The sequence below is a fragment of the Pezoporus wallicus genome, unplaced genomic scaffold (assembly GCF_028554395.1).
Source record: "Pezoporus wallicus isolate ANWC-B61680 ecotype Strahan unplaced genomic scaffold, APGP_CSIRO_Pwel_v1 contig_2574, whole genome shotgun sequence".
NCBI lineage: Eukaryota > Metazoa > Chordata > Aves > Psittaciformes > Psittacidae > Pezoporus > Pezoporus wallicus.
Genome location: NW_026643030.1, coordinates 817,777 through 837,505, shown reverse-complemented (window position 1 = coordinate 837,505; position 19,729 = coordinate 817,777).

Genomic DNA, 19,729 nt, shown 5'->3' with positions numbered 1-19,729 from the left:
TTTACTGTAATATTCTGAAACCTTTCACCCCACTAGTTAAGTGGTAAATTGTTTCATTGCTTTATAATGGTGCATGGGAAATTATTTAAGTTTAAATCTTTGCTAAATATTCTGTTTCACTGCTCATTCCTGCAAATGTCAAAGTGATAAAAAATTAAAAGATTTTAGGGAAGATAGATAGGCAATTTCTATGCTAAAGCTTTTTGATACAAAATAAGCAGGTACCCTTGGATGACTACTATTCTATTTTAAACATGCAGGCTAAACAAAAGTCCCAAAATCCAATACATAGGAAAAAGTTAGTCTTTTGCATGAAAATTTCAGAAGTTGGCATTTATGCATCGTTTTTCCAGAACTTGTTATGGGGGTATTCCTCTCAATCTTTCAAAAATCCAGGCATTTAAGTTGCATAAAACATAGTAGCTCTGCCAGCTGATTCATCTGTTTTGTCAAAACCAAAGGACTGTCACTCTATACCTTAGAATTAAAAAGCAAATACAAAAATCCAAATTTTCCATGTTTTGATAATTTCTTTCCCTGATCCTTTCCTCATTTTTTCTGTCATTAAATAATTTTTCTTTAGACAAAATATAAACTGATACCCACTTTATCACTCATATAACCTGAAAGTCTCTTGAATACATGTAGCACTCATCACATTTCAAGAAATTCTATAGACGTTTAGGAAATCACTGCAGCTGGTTTCATACAAATCTGGGAACTAAACAATTTCTTTTCTAAAACTTGCTCCAGCAAAACCTTGTCCCAGTCATTTTCTAGTACTTCTTATATAAAGTGTAATTGCACACTTTCTGTAATACTTATGCTTTATACTTTTACTTAAGAAAATAGCAGTCTAATTAGGAAAAAAGTGGTCTATTGAAGACTTCACAAGTGTACTCAACATAGATAACATTGGAAACAATAAATGGGAGGGTACACAGAAAGGGTGAGATAGTATTTGTAGCAACACTTACTTGTACCCCTTAAAAAAAAGTGCATCTTATTTTGGTAATCTCTCAATGGCTTCTTTCAAAACAAGCTAAAATCTTAGAAGAACTTGTTCAGAAGCAACCTGGAGGTATAAATGTATGAATCTGATTAAAAAACTTTAGAGACAGTTTATTATAAATTTTGCAACAGTCTGATATTTGTCTTCCAACAAGATTCCTCTGGTGTTTCCTTGACTCAGATGCAGAACCTTGCACTCAGCCTTGTTGAATACCATAAGACTCACCCAGGCCTACTTCTCAAGCTTTATCAGGTTCCTGTGGATGGCATTCCATCCCTCAGGTGTGTCAACTGTACCATTCAGCTTGGTTTCACCTTCAAATTTCCTAAGTGTTTTGTTCAATCCCACTATGTTATTGATGAAGATATTAAACAGTAATGGTCCACTATAGACTCCACACCACTTGTTACTGGTCTTCATCTGGACATTGAAATATTGAACACTAGCCTATGGATGTGACGATTCAACAAGTCCCTTATGCACCAGTCAATCCATCAAATCTATCTCTCTCCTATTTAGAGAGAAGGATGCTGTGGGGAACTGTGTGAAAGGCCTTACAGAAGACCAGACAGATGACAACCACTGATGTAGTCACCCCCTCACAAAAGGTCACTAAGTTGACCAGAAATGACTTGCCCCTAGTGAAGCCACACTGGCTGTCTCAAATCATTTCCTTGTCTCCATGCTCCTTAGCACAGCTTCTAAAAGGATCTGTTCCATGATCTTCCCAGGCACAGAGGTGAAGCTGACAGGTCATTAATTCCCAAGGACCTCCTTTTTTTCAGCACCAAGGATATCACTTGACTGCCAGGACTTTTCAAATATCCTGGAAACTGGCTTGGCAAATAGATCAGCCAGTTCCCTCACGATTCTGGGATGCATCTCAACAGGTCCCATATTTCAGGTTCCTTATGTAGTTACAAACCTAATCTTCTCTTATGGTGGGAATGACTTTGCTCCCCCCATCTTACAGTTTATCCACTCCAAAGGTGTGGGAAGAGAGGCTGCCAGTGAAGACTGAGGCAAAGAAAGAAGTTGTGGAATACTTCACCCTTCTCCTTGTTCATTGTTGGACGTATGTCATGTTTGTTGGAGTGTATGCTTTTTTTGACCTTCCTTTTCTGGCTGACATACCTGTAGAAGTCCTTCTTATTAATCTTTGCATTCTTTGACATGTTCATTTCCATCCATGACTTATTCTTCCTGACCCTATACCTCCACAACTGGGCAATATCCCTATACTCTTCCCAGGATACATGCCTGTGCGTCCACACACAGGAAATGCACATGACTGTGTATTTCCTTCTTCCCTTTGATTTGACCAGCAAGGCTTGATTCAGCTATGCTGGTCTCCTGCTTTCCTTTCCTGATTTCTTACCCTTGAGGATCATGAGCTCTTGTGCTCTGTGGAAAGCATCCTTATAGATCTGCCAGCTCTGTTCTGCTCCCTTGTCCCAGAGGGCAGTTTCCCAGGCAGTTCTATTAACCAGCTCCTTGAATAGCTGGAAATTTGCTGCCTTTAAACTCAGAGTCCTGACTTTACCCTTTGCCTGTCCCACATCCCTCAAGACTGTGAACTACATCAGTCACCGCAGCCCAGGCTGCCTCCAATTTTGATGTCACCAATCAGCTCACTTGACTTGTAACCAACAGGTCCAGTAATGCATCCCCTCTGGTGGGATTATCTATTGGCTAACTTAAGAAGTTAGTTTCAATGCACTCCAGGAGCCTCCAGGACTGACTACACCTCACCATGCTACTTTTCCATCAGATGTTGGGGTGGTTGAAGTCCCCCAGCCTACTAACAGCCTGGAAGTGCACTGCCTCCTAGTTGCTGGATTAAGAAATCTTTGGCAATAAACTCCCCTTGATCAGGTGCCCTGTACTAAATACGAGCCACAAGGTTTCCTGTGTTGCCTTGGTCGTTGAATCTTGCCCACAGATCCCTGGTTAACACTTCATGATAGGTCATTTTCACACTGGTTTCGGAAAAAAAAAAAACCACAAGGAAAAAAAAAAGGAAAAAAAACCCCATACAAAATAATTTAGAACATGTCAGATCAATGCAATGTTGACAATTTGTATCCAAAAATATATATCCCGAATAAAACATTTCCTGTAATAGAAACATCTTCAGTAGAATAGCTGAGACTAGTGGTCACGTCTAGAGATTGCCTACCCTCAACCCTGCTTAATCAGGGTCAACTACAGCAAGTTACCAACAGCTGTACCCAGATGGCTTTTAATGATTCCAAGGATAGAAACTCTACAATCGCACTGGAATCCTGTTTAATTGTCAAAGGATCAGTCACTCCAAAAAGGGAAGGTGGAGAATCCTTTAAAGGTCAAAGAAACCCACCCCAAAACTCCTATAAAATATTTTATTTATGTGTGATTCAAGTTGCTGTTTTGGGTTTCTTGTTTTTTGGTTGTTTTTTTGTTTGTTTTTTTTTTTTTTTGTTCTTCAATTTGGCCGTTAACTATTTCCCTGTCCTTGCACCAAAGCCAAAGTAAAAGTCTACTTCTCACATAACTGGGCTTGGTATATCTGAGTCATCAAGTGTTTTGGGCAGGAATAATTTAAGCAAAAGAACCACAGCAACAGGTGTGCATTAGATTACATTTTTCTTTTCCATATTATTGAAAAGACTGAAGACATTAATGGTACAGATGCTCTAATTTCTTTACTTCACATGTCTACATTTGGACCAAGCAGCTCACTTCCGCATGTTACTTTGTATCTTATGCCAGGCCTGTGAAAGCATCTTGTGTGTCCGAAGAAGTCTAAAGTGGTACTAAATATTCACGATTGAGCAAATGAATTAATGTTTTATATTTTAATTAATTTATGATTCAAGCATAGCTCTAAGATCTACAGAGGTATGGGCAGTAATGATTTTTGAAAGTTGAAAGTGGCAGATTTATAGATTTCTGCAGCATTATACCCCTCTGGCAGGCCCATGCAAGCTACTCTCATTTTAGTAGACTTGGAGGATATAAGATAGGAATACAAGCTGCAGGTCTTTTTTGTTGTTGTTGTTTAAAAAGGTAAGAAGCTATTTTAATTTCAAGCCTTGGTTTTAAATATCTGGGAACTGTTTCAACTTTGAATACTATTTGCATGTAACTAAAAAAAAATTGTTCAACGTAAGAAATAATACTTTTTTCAAATGTACAAAGCAAAAAGCACATGTATGGTCATTGGCTGACTAATAGGCACATGACTGTTCAGCTAAGGTAATAGGGGCTAAGGTAATAGTCAGGGGCTGTTTGAGCGTCTACCTATAAGAGAAAGTAACATAAGTACATGGGCAAAAGTACCTTCCTACAGCCTGGAATTCAAGGTTTGGGTGGATCTATTTAGTATTTTGTTTTGCCACCTGTATAATCTTTTCTCTAGCTCTAGGTATTTCTCTAGCTCTTTATTGAGAGCAGCCCTGAGGAGAAAGACCTTGGGGTTCTGGTTGACAAGAAGCTCAGAATGACCCTATATTGTGTGCTTGCAGCCCAGAAAGCCAACCATATCCTGGGCTTCATCAAAAGAGACATGGCCAACAGGTCAAGAAATTAAGATTAGATATGAGGAAGAAGTTCTTTACCATAAGGGTGGTAAGACACTGGCACAGATCTCCCAGAGAAGACATCGATGCCCCATCCCTGGAAGTGTTCAAGGCCAGGTTGGACGAGGCTTTAAGTAACCTGATCTAGTGGAATGTGTCCCTGCCCACGGCAAGAGGGGTTGGAACTAGGTGATCTCTAAGGTCCTTTCCAACCCAAACCATTCTATGATTTTACGATTCTTTGCATCTTCTGATGAAAATGCTGAATATCGCTGTATTCCTGATCAACATATCAAATGGCAGCTGTTTGTGTGACATGCTGACCTTGTACATCATGCAGAAAGGAAAGTTAGGTAACTTACTTGCAAATTCTGTTTTTTGGAAGATTTCTGAAGACTAAAACTAACAGTGTGGTTTATTTAGTCTGATCTATCCTCTGGTGATAAAAAAAAAAAATAGATAACTTGTCTGTCCTTGGCAGAAAATGTCTGTATTTTCTCATGATGCACGTAAAGTTAAAACCCAAACAAAATCATGTTACTATTTTTGGTCTTACACTGTTATGTGACTGAGGTCAGATTTTCAAACTACTTACTTTCATCAGAAATACACAGTGAATTGTGTGTAATTTTTCATTTTCTTCATGCAAAAGACAAATATAAAATCAGAACACTTACTGAATTACTATCTCGATTATTATTAATTAAATTTTATGATGAACTAATCCTGCACATCTTTGTTGTACTTGATAATCACAGCTGAGATTGGAGTATTTATGCTTTCCAAGCTCACAGTGAAGTCAGATGCTGATTATTGCTGATGATTATTAATTTTCTCCCATGTAAAGTTACAAAAGGGTAACATAGATCAAGGTAAAAGACTAAAAGTTTTTTTTTTACCTACTGCACGAAAGATGGATATCTACATCTAGATCCAGTGCTGCTGCTAAATATATGAAGGATACATTTATATCATTAAAGAACAGTAACAGCTCAGTCACTGAGCTGAGGAAAGTACCTTGAGCACCCACATGAAAGATGCTATCTATGCTCATCCTAATTTTTGTTACTGTATCAGCTATTTCTGTAAATTATCTAAACAGGAAAAAAGACCAGCATAACCCTTTTTCTTTAATGACGCCCTGAATAAGGAAAACATCATTCTCCAGAAAAAACAAACCAAACAAAAAACCCCCCAAAACAACAAAACACCAAACCTACCCCCCCAAAAAAAAAAAGACAAAAATCCAACCCCCTCAAAAAAGCCAAACACCACAAAAACGCCAAACACCACAAAAACAACCAAACCAAAAAACAAACAAATAAACAAATCAACATTCTTTCAGAAAAATGTTTAAGTACTTTTTTAAGAATACAATCTAGTCTGAGTTTGAAATCTTTTTTTTTTCTGTATTCACACTTTTCAGCTTCCCAAAATATCTCCTGAGCTACATGAGGGGTTACCACTCAAGCCCTTCTGATAAGATTATTTTCTTGGGTTCTTCCTGATTCCCTTGCAATGAAATTCACATACTTCCTTCCATCAGCACCAAAACACAATAAAATCAACTCTGCATGGTCAGCATGGATTGCTGCTGATAATAACTTGTGGCAAATCATGTCTGAACAACCTGACTGAGAGGTACAAAACCTGGTTATGAGTGGCATTCTTTTGGTGTCAATATTGGAACCAAATTTTTCTATTATTGACCTAACAATGGGATGGACGTCACCCTCTGCAGGTGAGCAGATGACACCTAACTGAGAAGAGTGGTAAATACACTGGAGGACAGGGCTCCCATTCAGAGGCAAAGAATAAACTACAGAAGCAGGCAGACCGAAGGCCCATGATGTTCATCAAAATAAAACACAAAGGCTGGCACCTGAGACATTCAAAGCGCATTTCCTCACAGCTCTGTTATCTCTTGACTTACTTTTCCATTTCTTCCTATCACAACAGGTACAAACCAGAATTCAGCTGTCTGGTTTGTAGTTTCCAGTCCAGAAATATTATCTTCTCTGTTCTTGTTCTCTCTGTTTTCAGTTCTTCTACCATTTTCTAATTTTATTTCCCCTTTTATTTTTCCTTCGTTGTTGTTGTTGTTGATTGTTTATTCTTTATTTCTCTTTGCTTCACTCTCTTCCAACCATGGCTCTTTCTGGCCTCTGCCCAAAAGGCTGTTTCCAGCCACTTCCTACTTCCTTCTCTGGTATTGCAGACTGGATCAAGTTAACTAGGACCTTTGCCTATGTTAAAGATTTGTTTTCCTGTTTGACATCTGCCACATTTCTTGCTAAGCAATTCCAGTTTTCTAAATGAATGCCAGCCATCCCTTTTCCATCTTGATTCTGTTCTTCCTCCTTTTACATCCATTGCTTTTTCATAGAATGTCTGCTTAACTTCTTTCCAGAAAACAAAGGACAAAATATGAAACCATCTTGTTCTTCTCTCAGTGTTGTGTCTTTTTTCCATATATATTTTTTTCTAAACTAGTTTTTCCATTTCTTCTTGCCCTTTCCTTGCATATTTTTAGTGTCTTTGGAGTAAAAACTGTTTATCATTTAACATCATTTTTCTTTCCACCTCCCATCTTATTTTTCTCTTTTTTTTTTTTTTCTCCAGTCACTAACAACTTCTGAAAACATAATCTCTCATAATCTCTTTCAACACCTTTGTAAGCAAATCTGAGACACAGGATGCCACTCTCATCTTTGACTAATACCATCAGAAGACTCAGACAAGCTGGTTTTCCTTTCTTCTATGACTGTTCTCTTGGCAAATTGTTTCTTGTGAAATTTCCTCCCTCAGACAACTGTCCTTTCTCTATCCACAGCAGCTCCAAACTGCTTAACTTCCTCCTTGTATTCCAGCCCTGCAGCTACCTTCTTTTGTCAGGCATTGTGAACATCAGAATTATTCTTATTATTCATTCCTTTCTTTATATATTCAGACCATGTTCAGGCTTTAAGATATATATTCTCTTTTGTATTCCTAAACAAGTATTTTGATTCAGGCTTTCATTATCTCATGCAATCTACCCTTTCTCTTGAATACTTTCAGTAGCTCTTCTTCCTCTGATTTTATCATATTAGATACTAACCAGTTGCCTTTATTTTCAAAATTCTTAGCTTGTGATCATCTCTCTGCGCTATCAAGAGGTGTCGTGGTTTAAACCCAGTCAGGTACCTTGTTCACTCACTCCCAGTGAGTGGTGCCGAGCTGACAACAATCGAGGTCCGTCCCCCCTTGCACACACACACACCGGGGCTCTCCCCTTCCCCGCTCCCGGAGGAAAGGGGAGGAGGATCGAAAGAGTGCAACTCCTACAGGTTGAGACAAGAACAGTCCAGCAACCAATGTACAACACAAATCACCACCGCTACGATCAACTAAAACAATGATAAGGGAAAATAACAAGGGAAGAGAATACGATACCACCGGCCAGGAAAACGAGTTCCACCCGGAAGCCCGTATCCTTCCGGGTAACTCTCAGTTACCCCCCACCCCGGCCATGACGTGCTGTGGTATGGAATACCTCCCCGGCTAGCCCAGGTCAGGCGCCCCATCTCTGCTTCCTCACAGCTTCCTTCCTTCTCCATTCTCCATTAGACTTTCGCACTGGCCATATGGGGCTATTAAAGGGTGAGCGGGTCCTGCTGATCACCCCCTGACTCTCCAGTCTACGGATCAGCTGATGGATGGGAATCAGGGAGTCTCGGTTGGTGCGATATTGCCGCCGGTGCACTGTTGTGGTCGCAATTGGCACTTGTTGTTCTTCAACTTTCAGCAACCCCACAGCAGAGGGATCTTCTGAGAGACCAGGCAAGGTGGACAGCTGCTCAATTTCCTCAGTCTCCAAAGCAGCAATACCAAAAGCCCACCGGTACCCTTTTGGGTCTTTGAAGTACCCTCTCTTGAGGTAGTCTATGCCGGACCGGGCCAGATGTAAAAAATGTACTGTACACTGCAGCTGGGGAGAACGGTCCTACCTGGAGCCTCTGGCAGAAAGTTCCAGGGGAGACTCGAGGTCGACCCCTTGGCTTTTGGAGTCGGGGATATAAAGGATCTGAGGCCAGCTATACCCCAACTGAGGCAGCCTATGAAGGGGGTCGAGCTGCTTCGGAAGTGATTGGCACTGAAGCACAGCTCCTCCTGGCACCCCGGTTGCCCGTGCTGGGCTGGATGTTCAAAGGCAGGGTCTCCTCTACACATCATGCAACTGATGCTACATGGAGTAAATGGGCTGCACTAATTACACAACGAACTCGAATAGGAAATCCCAGTCGTCCAGGCATTCTAGAAGTCATCATGGATTGGCCAGAGGGCAAAGATTTCGGAATGTCACCAGAGGAGGAGGTGGTGCGCGCTGAAGAGGCCCCACCATATAATAAACTGTCAGAAAGTGAAAAGCAGTATGCCTTGTTTACTGATGGCTCTTGCTGTATTGTGGGAGAGCGATGGTGTATTGAAAATGTGGGATCTGAGCACAACGTGAATGGTATGGAATAAGGGGTGGATAATGTCCTGGGTTCAGCAGTAGCAGTCATGTTTTTCCTTTGTGTTAGCTGGTGCAGTGCTGTGTTTTGACTTCCAGCCTGAGAACAGTGTTAGTGAAGCTGATGTTTTCAGTTGTTGCTAAGTGATGTTTACCCTGACCAAGGACTTTGTGAGGCTCATGCTCTGCCAGGGAGGAGGGGAAGCTGTGAGGAAGCAGAGATGGGGCGCCTGACCCGGGCTAGCCGGGGAGGTATTCCATACCACAGCACGTCATGGCCGGGGTGGGGGGTAACTGGGAGTTACCCGGAAGGATACGGGCTTCCGGGTGGAACTCGTTTTCCTGGCCGGTGGTATCGTATTCTCTTCCCTTGTTATTTTCCCTTATCATTGTTGTAGTTGATAGTAGCGGTGGTGATTTGTGTTGTACATTGGTTGCTGGACTGTTCCTATCTCAACCCGTAGGAGTTGCACTCTCTCGATCCTCCTCCCCGTTCCTCCGGGAGCGGGAAAGGGGAGAGCCCCTGTGCGGGGGGGGGGGGAACGGACCTCGATTGTTGTCAGCCCGGCACCACTCACTGGGAGTGAGTGAACAAGTTACCTGACTGGGTTTAAACCACGACAGTTCTTTTTTGGCGCCCAACGTGGGGCACGAGGGGTTGAGATAACAACAGATCTGACTGAATTGACAGTCACTCGTCACAATGCTGATTTATTGGCTCTCAAGGTTATTCCTCTTGATCTCACAGTTTCAGTATATCATATCTTATGTCCATCCGGTATTTGCTGTATTAGTGTTTTTCAAGTGTGGGGCTTGGTCTAAGGTTTTTGTCCCATTGTACTTTATGGTAATGACTTGTAATACAATAGAATCATTGATTATGAAACTGATCTGGCTTATGTGTGAAGGAGAACCTGTGAAGGAGACATCCTTTTACCCTCCCAGTCCTCCCCCAGACCATTTATATTTGAGAGTTTTGAAGTTTTTGAATGGCCTTTTAATGCTGTTGAGACTTGTTTGCTGATTGTGATGGTAATCACCATGCTAGCACGCATACAGAGTGTGTTTTGCCCACTACTGATTTCAAGAGTTAAGCAGAGTCAGGTTTGGGTCTTGTCTGGGGTCAAACAACGATGTAGGAGGACCAAGAGATTTTCCCTGAGGCTGGACAGCCATGAGTGGCAGGGTGTGTGGGATAGTATGGGCAAGTATCTAGGTCAGTGGGCCCCTCCAGTATTTTGGAATTTCACTACCGAACAACTGCAAAATCCAGAAGAATTAGTAAAGCACTTAGATGAGGTGTGTGGTCATTCTGGCCATACCAGAGATGGACAAATCATGGCAACGTGCTGGGGCTTGGCCTATGCTTACAGGGCCTTGTTCAACACTATCCAGCACCTTCAAAAGGAAAAGAATGTCGGCAGATCTGAGGGCAAAGCAACAGTCGCTACTCAAACTTTGTCTGCAATGAACAGCACAGCTACCCCAGCAGCAAGTACAGCAGCTGCTCAAACTTCAACTGCAACAGACAGCGTGGTTACCCCAGCTCCAAGCACAGCAGCTGCACCAACCCCAACGACAAGTACAGTTGCTACTCAAACTTTGGCCTCAATGAACAGAGCAGCTACCCCAGTGGCAAGTCAGCAGCTGCTCAAACTTCAACTGGAACAGACAGCGCGGTTACCCCAGCTCCAAGCGCAGCAGCTACACCACCCCCAGCAACAAGTACAGTTGCTACTCAAACCACAGTGATAATCACTGCAGCCAAACCAGAGGACCAATTCTTACCAATATCGGTTGCCCCTGTACGCAAGAGAACCAGCAAAAAGGTGGCAAAAAGGGTGAAGTGAGATGAAGGAACAATGAATTCACCACCCGGAAGCCCGTATCCTTTTGGGTAACTCCCAGTTACCCCCCACCCTGGGCATGATGTGCTGTGGTATGGAATACCTCCCCGGCTAGCCCGGGTCAGGCGCCCCATCTCTGCTTCCTCACAGCTTCCCCTCCTCCCTGGCAGAGCATGAGCCTCACAAAGTCCTTGGTCAGGGTAAACATCACTTAGCAACAACTGAAAACATCGGCTTCACCAACATTGTTCTCAGGCTGGAAGTCAAAACACAGCACTGCACCAGCAAACAAGGAAAAACATGACTGCTACTGCTGAACCCAGGACAAGAGGATATTTTCAACTCTCAATAGCTCATGGTGCTAATCCTTACCATCACTTTCATGTTTTCAAATAAACTTCTTCCATGTTGTCATCCAGACTTGGGAAAAATTTCCTGCAAACAACTTCAAAACTATTCCTTTACCTTCTTTCAAATTCATCATTAGAACTCTTTTCTGATGACTTAAATCACCCATAGAAGTGTTTATGCTCTTGAAGGGCTATATTGCCATCTGCCATGATGAACACTGCTGTCTTATTGTTTCCCTCTCATTTCCAACCTTTCCATCTTAATCCGTATGTTGTCTATTTTTTTATAGCATATGCTCTGAAAAACACTGTCCACCTTTTGGTTCTGTGCTATCATAGAATTTTGAGTCAGTGCTTGCTTTATGATGACTAATAAATATTTGGTAAGCATTCACTGAACAGTGAGGTGGATCAAAACCTGGCTGAATGGCAGAGTTCAGAGAGTTGTGATCAGCAGAGTAGAATCCAGTTGGAGGCCAGTAGTAAGTGCTGTTCCCCTGGGATAAATACTGGGTCCAGTCTTATTCAACTTGCTTATGAATGACCTGGATAAAAGGCTAGAGTGTCCCCTTGGCAAGTTTGCTGATGTTATGAAGCTGGGGGCAGTGGCTGATACACCTGAAGGCTGTGCTGCAACCTTGACAGGCTGGAGAACTGGGAGGAGAGAAACCTAATGAGGTTCAACAATGGCAAATATATGGTACTGAACCTGTGGAGGAAAAATTCTATGGACCAGTACAGGTTCAGGGCTGACCTACTATAGAGCATTTCAGCTGAAAATGACCTGGGAGTATCGGCAGATGAAAAGTTTACTATAAGCTGGCAGTGTGCCCTTTCAGCCAAGAGGGCAAATAGTATCCTGGGTGAATAATGCATTGGGAGAAGTGTGGCCAGTAGGTCAAGGGAGGTGATCCTCTCCCTCTACCTTACTCTAGTAAGGCCACATCTGGAGTCCTGTGTCCAGTTCTGGGCTAATCAGCACATAGAAGACAAGGAGCCTCTGGAGAGAGTCCAGTAAAGGGCCACAAGGATGATGAGCATCTCTCCTTATGAGGAGAGACTGCAGGAGCTGGGCCTGTTTAGATTAGAGAAGACTGGGTGGGGGTTCTCATTAACACATGTAAATAGCTTAATGGTGAGTGCCAGGAGGACGGTGCCAGACTCTTTTCAGTGGTGCATAGTGACAGGACAAGGAGCAATGGCCAGAAACTAGAACACAAGAAGTTTCACCTCAATATGAAGAACTTTATGTTGAGGGTGGCAGAGCACTGGAACAGGCTGCCCAGGGACACTGTGGAGTGTCCATCTCTGTAAACATTCAAAACCACTTGGATGCGTTCCTGTGTAACCTGCTGTAAGTAGCCCTGCCTTGGCATGGGAGTTGGACTGGGTGATCTCTGGAGGTCCTTTCCAACCCTACTGATTCTGTGATTCTATGATTTCACAGATTTAAAAAAGGTCCTTGATCCTCATGATTACTAAACAGGTTATTTTAAATTCTTACAATAATTTATAAGCTTTCCTGGCATGAAAGGTAAAAATTCATTTTTATTTAGGCCTGGAAGAGTTCTAATCTAGCAAGCACAACTGCCTCTCTGAAGCCTTATTTTCAAAGATATAGGAATAGATGCGCTATTTCAGAGGACCAATGCTCAGAACGCTCAGAGCTTTTAGAACTATTAATCCCATTAACATGCAGAAGTGAAAAGTGAATGAAAAAAGATACATTTAGCTGTGTAATGTGCCTGTAGCATTCTAGCCTATTCACAGAGCACAGGGGTTCCATCACAACATCTACAGTTGTAAAGTTTTGAGTTATAGTCTGTTTGTTAGCTCAACCAAATATTTTAAGAAAACAATGTGAGAATACTGTTTAAAAGGAAAAGACATAGTAAGAATCAATAGAAATTGATGTCCAAGCTATCATGGTTTAGTTATTTCTTCATAAGCAATTAATGTGCTAATTTTGATTTTGGAAATTTTCCAGCTTTGTGTTAAGTGTGCTGTGATAGCCTTTTTCTTCTGACCAAAAGACCCTACGTTACTGGTTTTCCAACTCAGTATGGACTACATTAGCAGTATTTCCCTATGCTAATCTTGGAGTTGCTATCTATGATCTCTTAGAAAGACTTTTTCTTTAATTTTCAGTATTATTGTTCAGGATTTTTTTTTTTTTTCTGCTCAAATGCAGCAAACTTTTCTTCAAAACGTAAAGTTTGAATAGTGACATTTTTCTTTTCTCACATATTCTTCAGTTATAAGCATATATACCTAATATAGGCTCTTTTTTTCTGGCTTCTGGAATACAGAACCTAGTTGAGATATTAATTGGCCAATTCTTCAGGTTTTTTTTTATTACTATGAAGCAAACATATCAGATTATACTTACAAATAAGCTATAAAACACTTTCAAAGACACTGTTAAAGTATAAGAGGGACTATTTAGCACAACAATGTGGATAACTATTAAATGTATTGCAGCATAGCAAGAAAAATGAATAAAAAAAAAATGGATCTGAATTAATCTAAGCTAAGCAAACAAGACTGTGATAGCATATCTCACCAAAGCCTGTCCTCCTTTTTCTTCCTTGTTTTGTTTAAAATAGGCAAGAGGCTAGTAGGAACAACTAGGGTGTCTTACCCATGGTGACAGCTCACTATGAGAACTGTACTCTTTTCACTATCTCCTTGAATTTATTGCTGCCTTTTCCACCAACATCCCTTGCCACCTGTACAAGAATATTGCCTGCCCTCTGGGACAAAGAGAGATTTTTCACTTCATAGGAGTGCAACACTGAGCACAGGCAATCTGTGTTTCCCAGCAGAAATCTTTGACTAAGCGATCCCAGTTTTCACATTGCAAGCTTTTAAGGAGATTGAAGATCACCTATTGATGCTCACAGTACCTTGAACGCTGCATATTCAGATATTGCATAATACCAGTTAGAGAAGCACACGTGACTATCCCACTGAATTAAGCTTTCTTAACTATTAAGTAATACAGTAATACTTACAGCTACAGAATTTTGGTATCCAACAAAGTAAAAAAGGATCTAGAAATATGTTATATAAGACTTCCAGCAAAAGATACTACATAGAAAACAAAAAAATCTTAAATAAATACCTGGAATATTCACTTAAAGAAATTTGAGATACTGACTTTACTCTGCTAGATTAGTACTTTGTCTTCACTAAATCAGACTTTCCTCACTCATGCCTGTATTTCAAAATCTGATGTTAATTCTTTTCTTGGCTCTGGTTTTGGTCTTTCCTGTTTCTTCCTTTTAGTCTACTATCTGTGCTAGTTTTAGTAGGACATTACTTAAAGACTGTTAATGGTAAAGCTAAAAACCTCTATCTAGTTCTACAATCTTTTTTCATTGCCATGAAATCAAATAAAATTTTGAATAGAAGGTTTATTTGAATAGTGTTTAGCTAATTAATATTATCTGCAAGTTTTTATTTTGTCTCTATTGTAAACAGAATATTACAAATTTATTGCTTCACTTAGAATACAGTGAAAATCAGACTAGGGATACAAAATTAAAATCTCTCAAGGACACTGTCATGGATAATACAATTCCAAAAAATCATGCACTGGTCTCAAAAATTCATTGTCAGGAAGAAAGAGATTTAACACAACTACAGGCTACAGTATAACATTATAGGCAAGACTCTCTTGTAGGCAGGTAGGTTGCAATTTTGAACTTTTTGAGGTATTTTCTTCTCTCTGGCTTCACCAGTATTGCAAATAACGTAATACAGAACTATACAGAAATATCTCTCATTATCTTACTGTTCAACTTATTCTAAAGAGGTTTATCAGATAACATGTGTTTTGTGGTTGTTTTTTTTTTCTTTGATAAATTTTGCTCACAGCAAAATGATAAATTTTTAAATACACTTGTGCTGGGAGAAAGAGCAGCTACTGTACTTTACACCAATGTAAGAACAAATTAGACATGACTGAAACAAAACAAAACAAATACCAGAAGTGGAACTGACCAATGGTATCTTTATCCAGGCTTTAACAGTGGTCAATTTCTAGTATTCTTTGCAGAACTGCAGCATTACTCCTCCCATAAAGAACCTAATAGAGCATTTTTATTATAAATAAAAGGGATTGATTTCAACAGCACTCAACATACTACACATTGCAGGCTTTTTCTATCACTTCAATCTGTTCCTTAAAAAAAAAAACAAACCCGAAACCTTTCTAATCTCTTCATTTATGGAAGCATCTCTACATCTAATGTTATTTGCCTACTTCCTCTAAAAAAAAGATAGTATTATCAAAACTGAAATGAAAGTGTAATACTATATATAGATTTTGTTTTCCAAAATTATATTTATGTGCATTAAAAATATCTGACAGAAATAGTGATGGGGGGAGTGATTTCATAGTCATCAGCCTAGAACTTGTTAAACTGAGGATTTCTCTAATATTCGCATCTCTATCAATTGACCTAAGAACTCTTTGTTGATGTTTTAGAAATTATGGACAGTACACTATTCCTTAATTACAGATTTTTACTCTTAATCAATGTATTACTTTACTTGTCAACATAACTGCACCATACTAGTTAAAAAGCTGTTAGCAGGTAAAATAAAAGTCATACACTCTTTCCAAATGCCATGACCTTCAATTTACCCATGCTGAATTTAATCTGATGTCATATTGCTAAGCAAGTAATTGGTTAGATTGCTTTGAAATGGCTGTTTCCTTTCTCATCTTTTCTTAGAAACATTTTTTAGCTAACAGTCACCTCCAGTTAAGGATATGCATTTTTTTTTTCAAGCAAGAACTTTAATGTACTTTTACCTGAAAACCATTTTCAATGGCTTTTTTATATTGGCTTGCATCTGAAAATCAGACATGCACCCATGAAGTTCATCCTGACAGGCAAAATTCTGCTTTGTTAGTTCATTTCTAGAGTGTACATTAAAGCCAAAATGCACGTCAGGAAAGAACAATAATTCTGATAAGTATTGTAATAGGGCATGGAATTATATTTCACAGACATTAATACTTTTTGCCTCTGTAGTGTCTTTAAATGTTGACTGAAAGTGCAGATTAAAGTATTATGGGTTTTATTCACTTTAATCAATCCTTGGTGCAGTACTTTACTTCACATCAAAAAACTTATCCAGCCCTCAAAAGCCCTAATATAAAAATTTTGTTCCAATCCTATATTTAAAAAAATAGTAATTCAGGGAGAGTGACGGGTCTCAAAATCCATTTAAAAATATATATGTGTATATTTTAATTTTAATTTTAAACCAAATCAATTTCCAAATTAGAATGAAACATAATCTTTCAAAATACATCATTAAAGCTGTGGAAAAGCTGCTTGTATGGCTTTTGTGATTAATTTATGCTCTACATTCTATTTTTCTTTTAGCCAATGGAGAAGTCTGACTACCAGCATATCTGTGATACTAGGAGGGCCTTATATTTTATCCTGAATGTGAAATAATTTCCTTAACTTGAGTTCAGTTAAAGCATTTTATATTTTCTTCAAACAACCCCCAAATTTATTTAAGCAAATACACATTTTCTGACAAAAATATGTACTGAAATATGCTCATTGTTCTTAAAGAAGCATACATATTTCCTGGGCATTCTAGAATAATTAATAAATTATAGAAATTAAAGTAGGTCATTTTTCATTACATTTTTTTTTTTTTTTTTTTTTTTTTAAGGAAATACTGTAAATTGCAGAAGCTTCCTTCAAATCAGAGTTTTACAGGCAAAGATGTAATTTCATGATTCATAGGTTACGCTGGCCACCTGTCTGTAGATGGTTATCGATCAGTCATGATACCATTTGCACAAAACTGGAATTCAAGGCACATTTAAGTAAGTATTAATAAAAATAAAAGTGGACTTTCCTTCATGGTAGTTGTCATACAACTAATAGAACTGTGCTATGTCTTAATTCAGTGAAGAAGTTATACATGCAAGCTGTTGCAACGAACTCCTGTGGGACTTAACATACATTTTGGGAGAAAAATTCATGTCTGTAGGAGCATGCTTTTTTTTTTTTTTTTTTGTCAAATTAAAGAGGCTTTTAACATTCTTCTAAACTAAAACCAGTATTATAATCTCTAGCAGGTTACTTCAGTAAACAACTTTATGGAACACTTTCAACAAACTTTAGGCAATTTATTTTCCTGGGGAGACAACTAATCAGTAAAACACAAAAATATATTCAGAAAGCACAATCAGATCACTGGATTACTCATCAAGTGCTATTGGTAAAACAGAATCTCCTTTTTTAGAGTCTTGCAATTCATGTCATAAACTGATTAAAAATAAGAAAAGAAGTAATTTTTACATTTTCTTTTGTCATTTCCTTAATTAATATTGTTATTTACCTATCTATTACTACTAGAACAGGTTTAATAGTATACTAAATTATTTAATTAGGTTTTCTGGATTTCTTCTACCTCCCTGGTGTTTTTCTATAATGTTTTGTATATAGCTAGGAAGAAATGTAAGTTCTGTTGCTGGAATATTTTAAGATGCCTTCATAAATATATAAAATACTATTACCCTTTTGAAAATTTCCAAGTAGGACCTTAAACTTACTCCCTTAAAGGAAGTAAGCAGTTTCAATTCTTCTGATTTAATCTAGTTGTTTTGGAATTGGGGGAAACCTACATGGTGCATGAGCATTGGCCTCTTGCAAAGTATTATAAATTATTAGTGACAGTTTATTCTTTAATAGAGATTTTTCTATATGTGTGTAGTTGTATATACAGCATTCATTATTAGTATAAAACCGTATTTTTTTATGAGCATCTACAGTTAACAGCTTCAGTGCAAGTGTATATCAAAAGCAATAACAGTAATGAGTCCACACACTTTCCATTAAGAAGGTGACTGACTGCTGTTTTAGAGCACTGGCAGAAAGGTAGCAAAGAAGTAACTTATATCCACACCATCAAATTGGAAAACGTATACAGTAGCGGACCCTGAATATGTAAATGGACAATTATGCATAGTATTAAGAAGGGAGGCTGGAGGAGGAAGAAGGAGAAGGAGGAGGAGAAGGAGAAGGAGAAGGAGGAGAAGGAGAAGGAGAAGGAGAAGGAGAAGGAGAAGGAGAAGGAGAAGGAGAAGGAGAAGGAGAAGGAGAAGGAGGAGAAGGAGAAGGAGGAGGAGGAGGAGGAGGAGGAGGAGAAGGAGGAGGAGGAGGAGAAGGAGGAGGAGGAGGAGGAGGAGGAGGAGGAGGAGGAGGAGGAGGAGGAGGAGGAGGAGGAGGAGGAGGACAAGGAGGAGGAGGAGGAGGAGGACAAGGAGGAGGAGGAGAAGGAGAAGGAGAAAGAAGAAAAGAAAGGGAAAGAAGAAGAGGAAAGAAGAAGAAAAGAAAGAAGAAGAAAGAAGAAGAAGAGGAAAGAAGAAGAAGAGAAAGAACAGGAATAAGAAGAGAAAGACAAAGAGGAAGCAGCAGCAATAGAACAAGGTAAAATGAATCCTCTTAGTTTCCCCACAAAGCAAAAGATCAAGGGCACAGGTATCTATATATCTACATTAGGAATTCTCATTAACTGTTTCATTAAGGATTTTCCACCATCTGATGCAAAAGTCCAAAAAGTCTTTATTGCTGTTTTCCCATTACTCTACAGTAGTCTTTGAAATCTGCTTCAGAATATCACTTTAATCACTAAGAGAATGCCATGACATTCGGCTGTATATAAAATGAAGCTGACATGTAGGTTATACTTTAAGCAATAGTTTATTCTACACAGAATTGCTTAGAAATTAACATTAAATCTCTAACTAGCAATCTGGTGATTCAAAAGTCTGAATATCTATAAAGAAAATAAGGGAACTTCTGCACAATATGCTATTTTCTGTGTGAAAATGTTACTTCAGATTCTCAGCAATGGAGGATTTTTTTTTTTTTTTTTCTGAAACTTTGGAAGACCTATAATGGAAATTTGAGATTGGATAAAAATTTAGTAAAATTATAAGCAAATTCAAAAGTAGAAACTTCAGGAAATGCTTCTACTGATCAAGCTTAGCTAAGGGATCTATTGCTAACTTCCCCATATGATTTACAACTAACAGTACATTTTCTTCTGAAACCATAGTTCAATAAATTTTCAATACTTAAAATTTATCCTAAGAATAGGAAAGAGTTGTCAAGGGACATTTATAGGGTCATTCTGGAACACTGACAGGTTTTCTCATAGTTATATGAATGCAAAATGCTATGAGCCCCGTAACTCATTGATAGACATGCATTTCATCAGTTGTCTTGAACATGTAAGCAAGTAATTTCCAATTGAATTAACTCTCACATGGTATAGCAAAATAGTTAAAGAGTGCAGAAAAATATTAACCTCTTTACAAACAGACACTTCAAGCATAACATCTACTAAAGCAGAAGGGCACAGTCATCTAGACAGTCAATGAAACAGATGAGATTACTAATGCATTGTGGACTTCATAATAT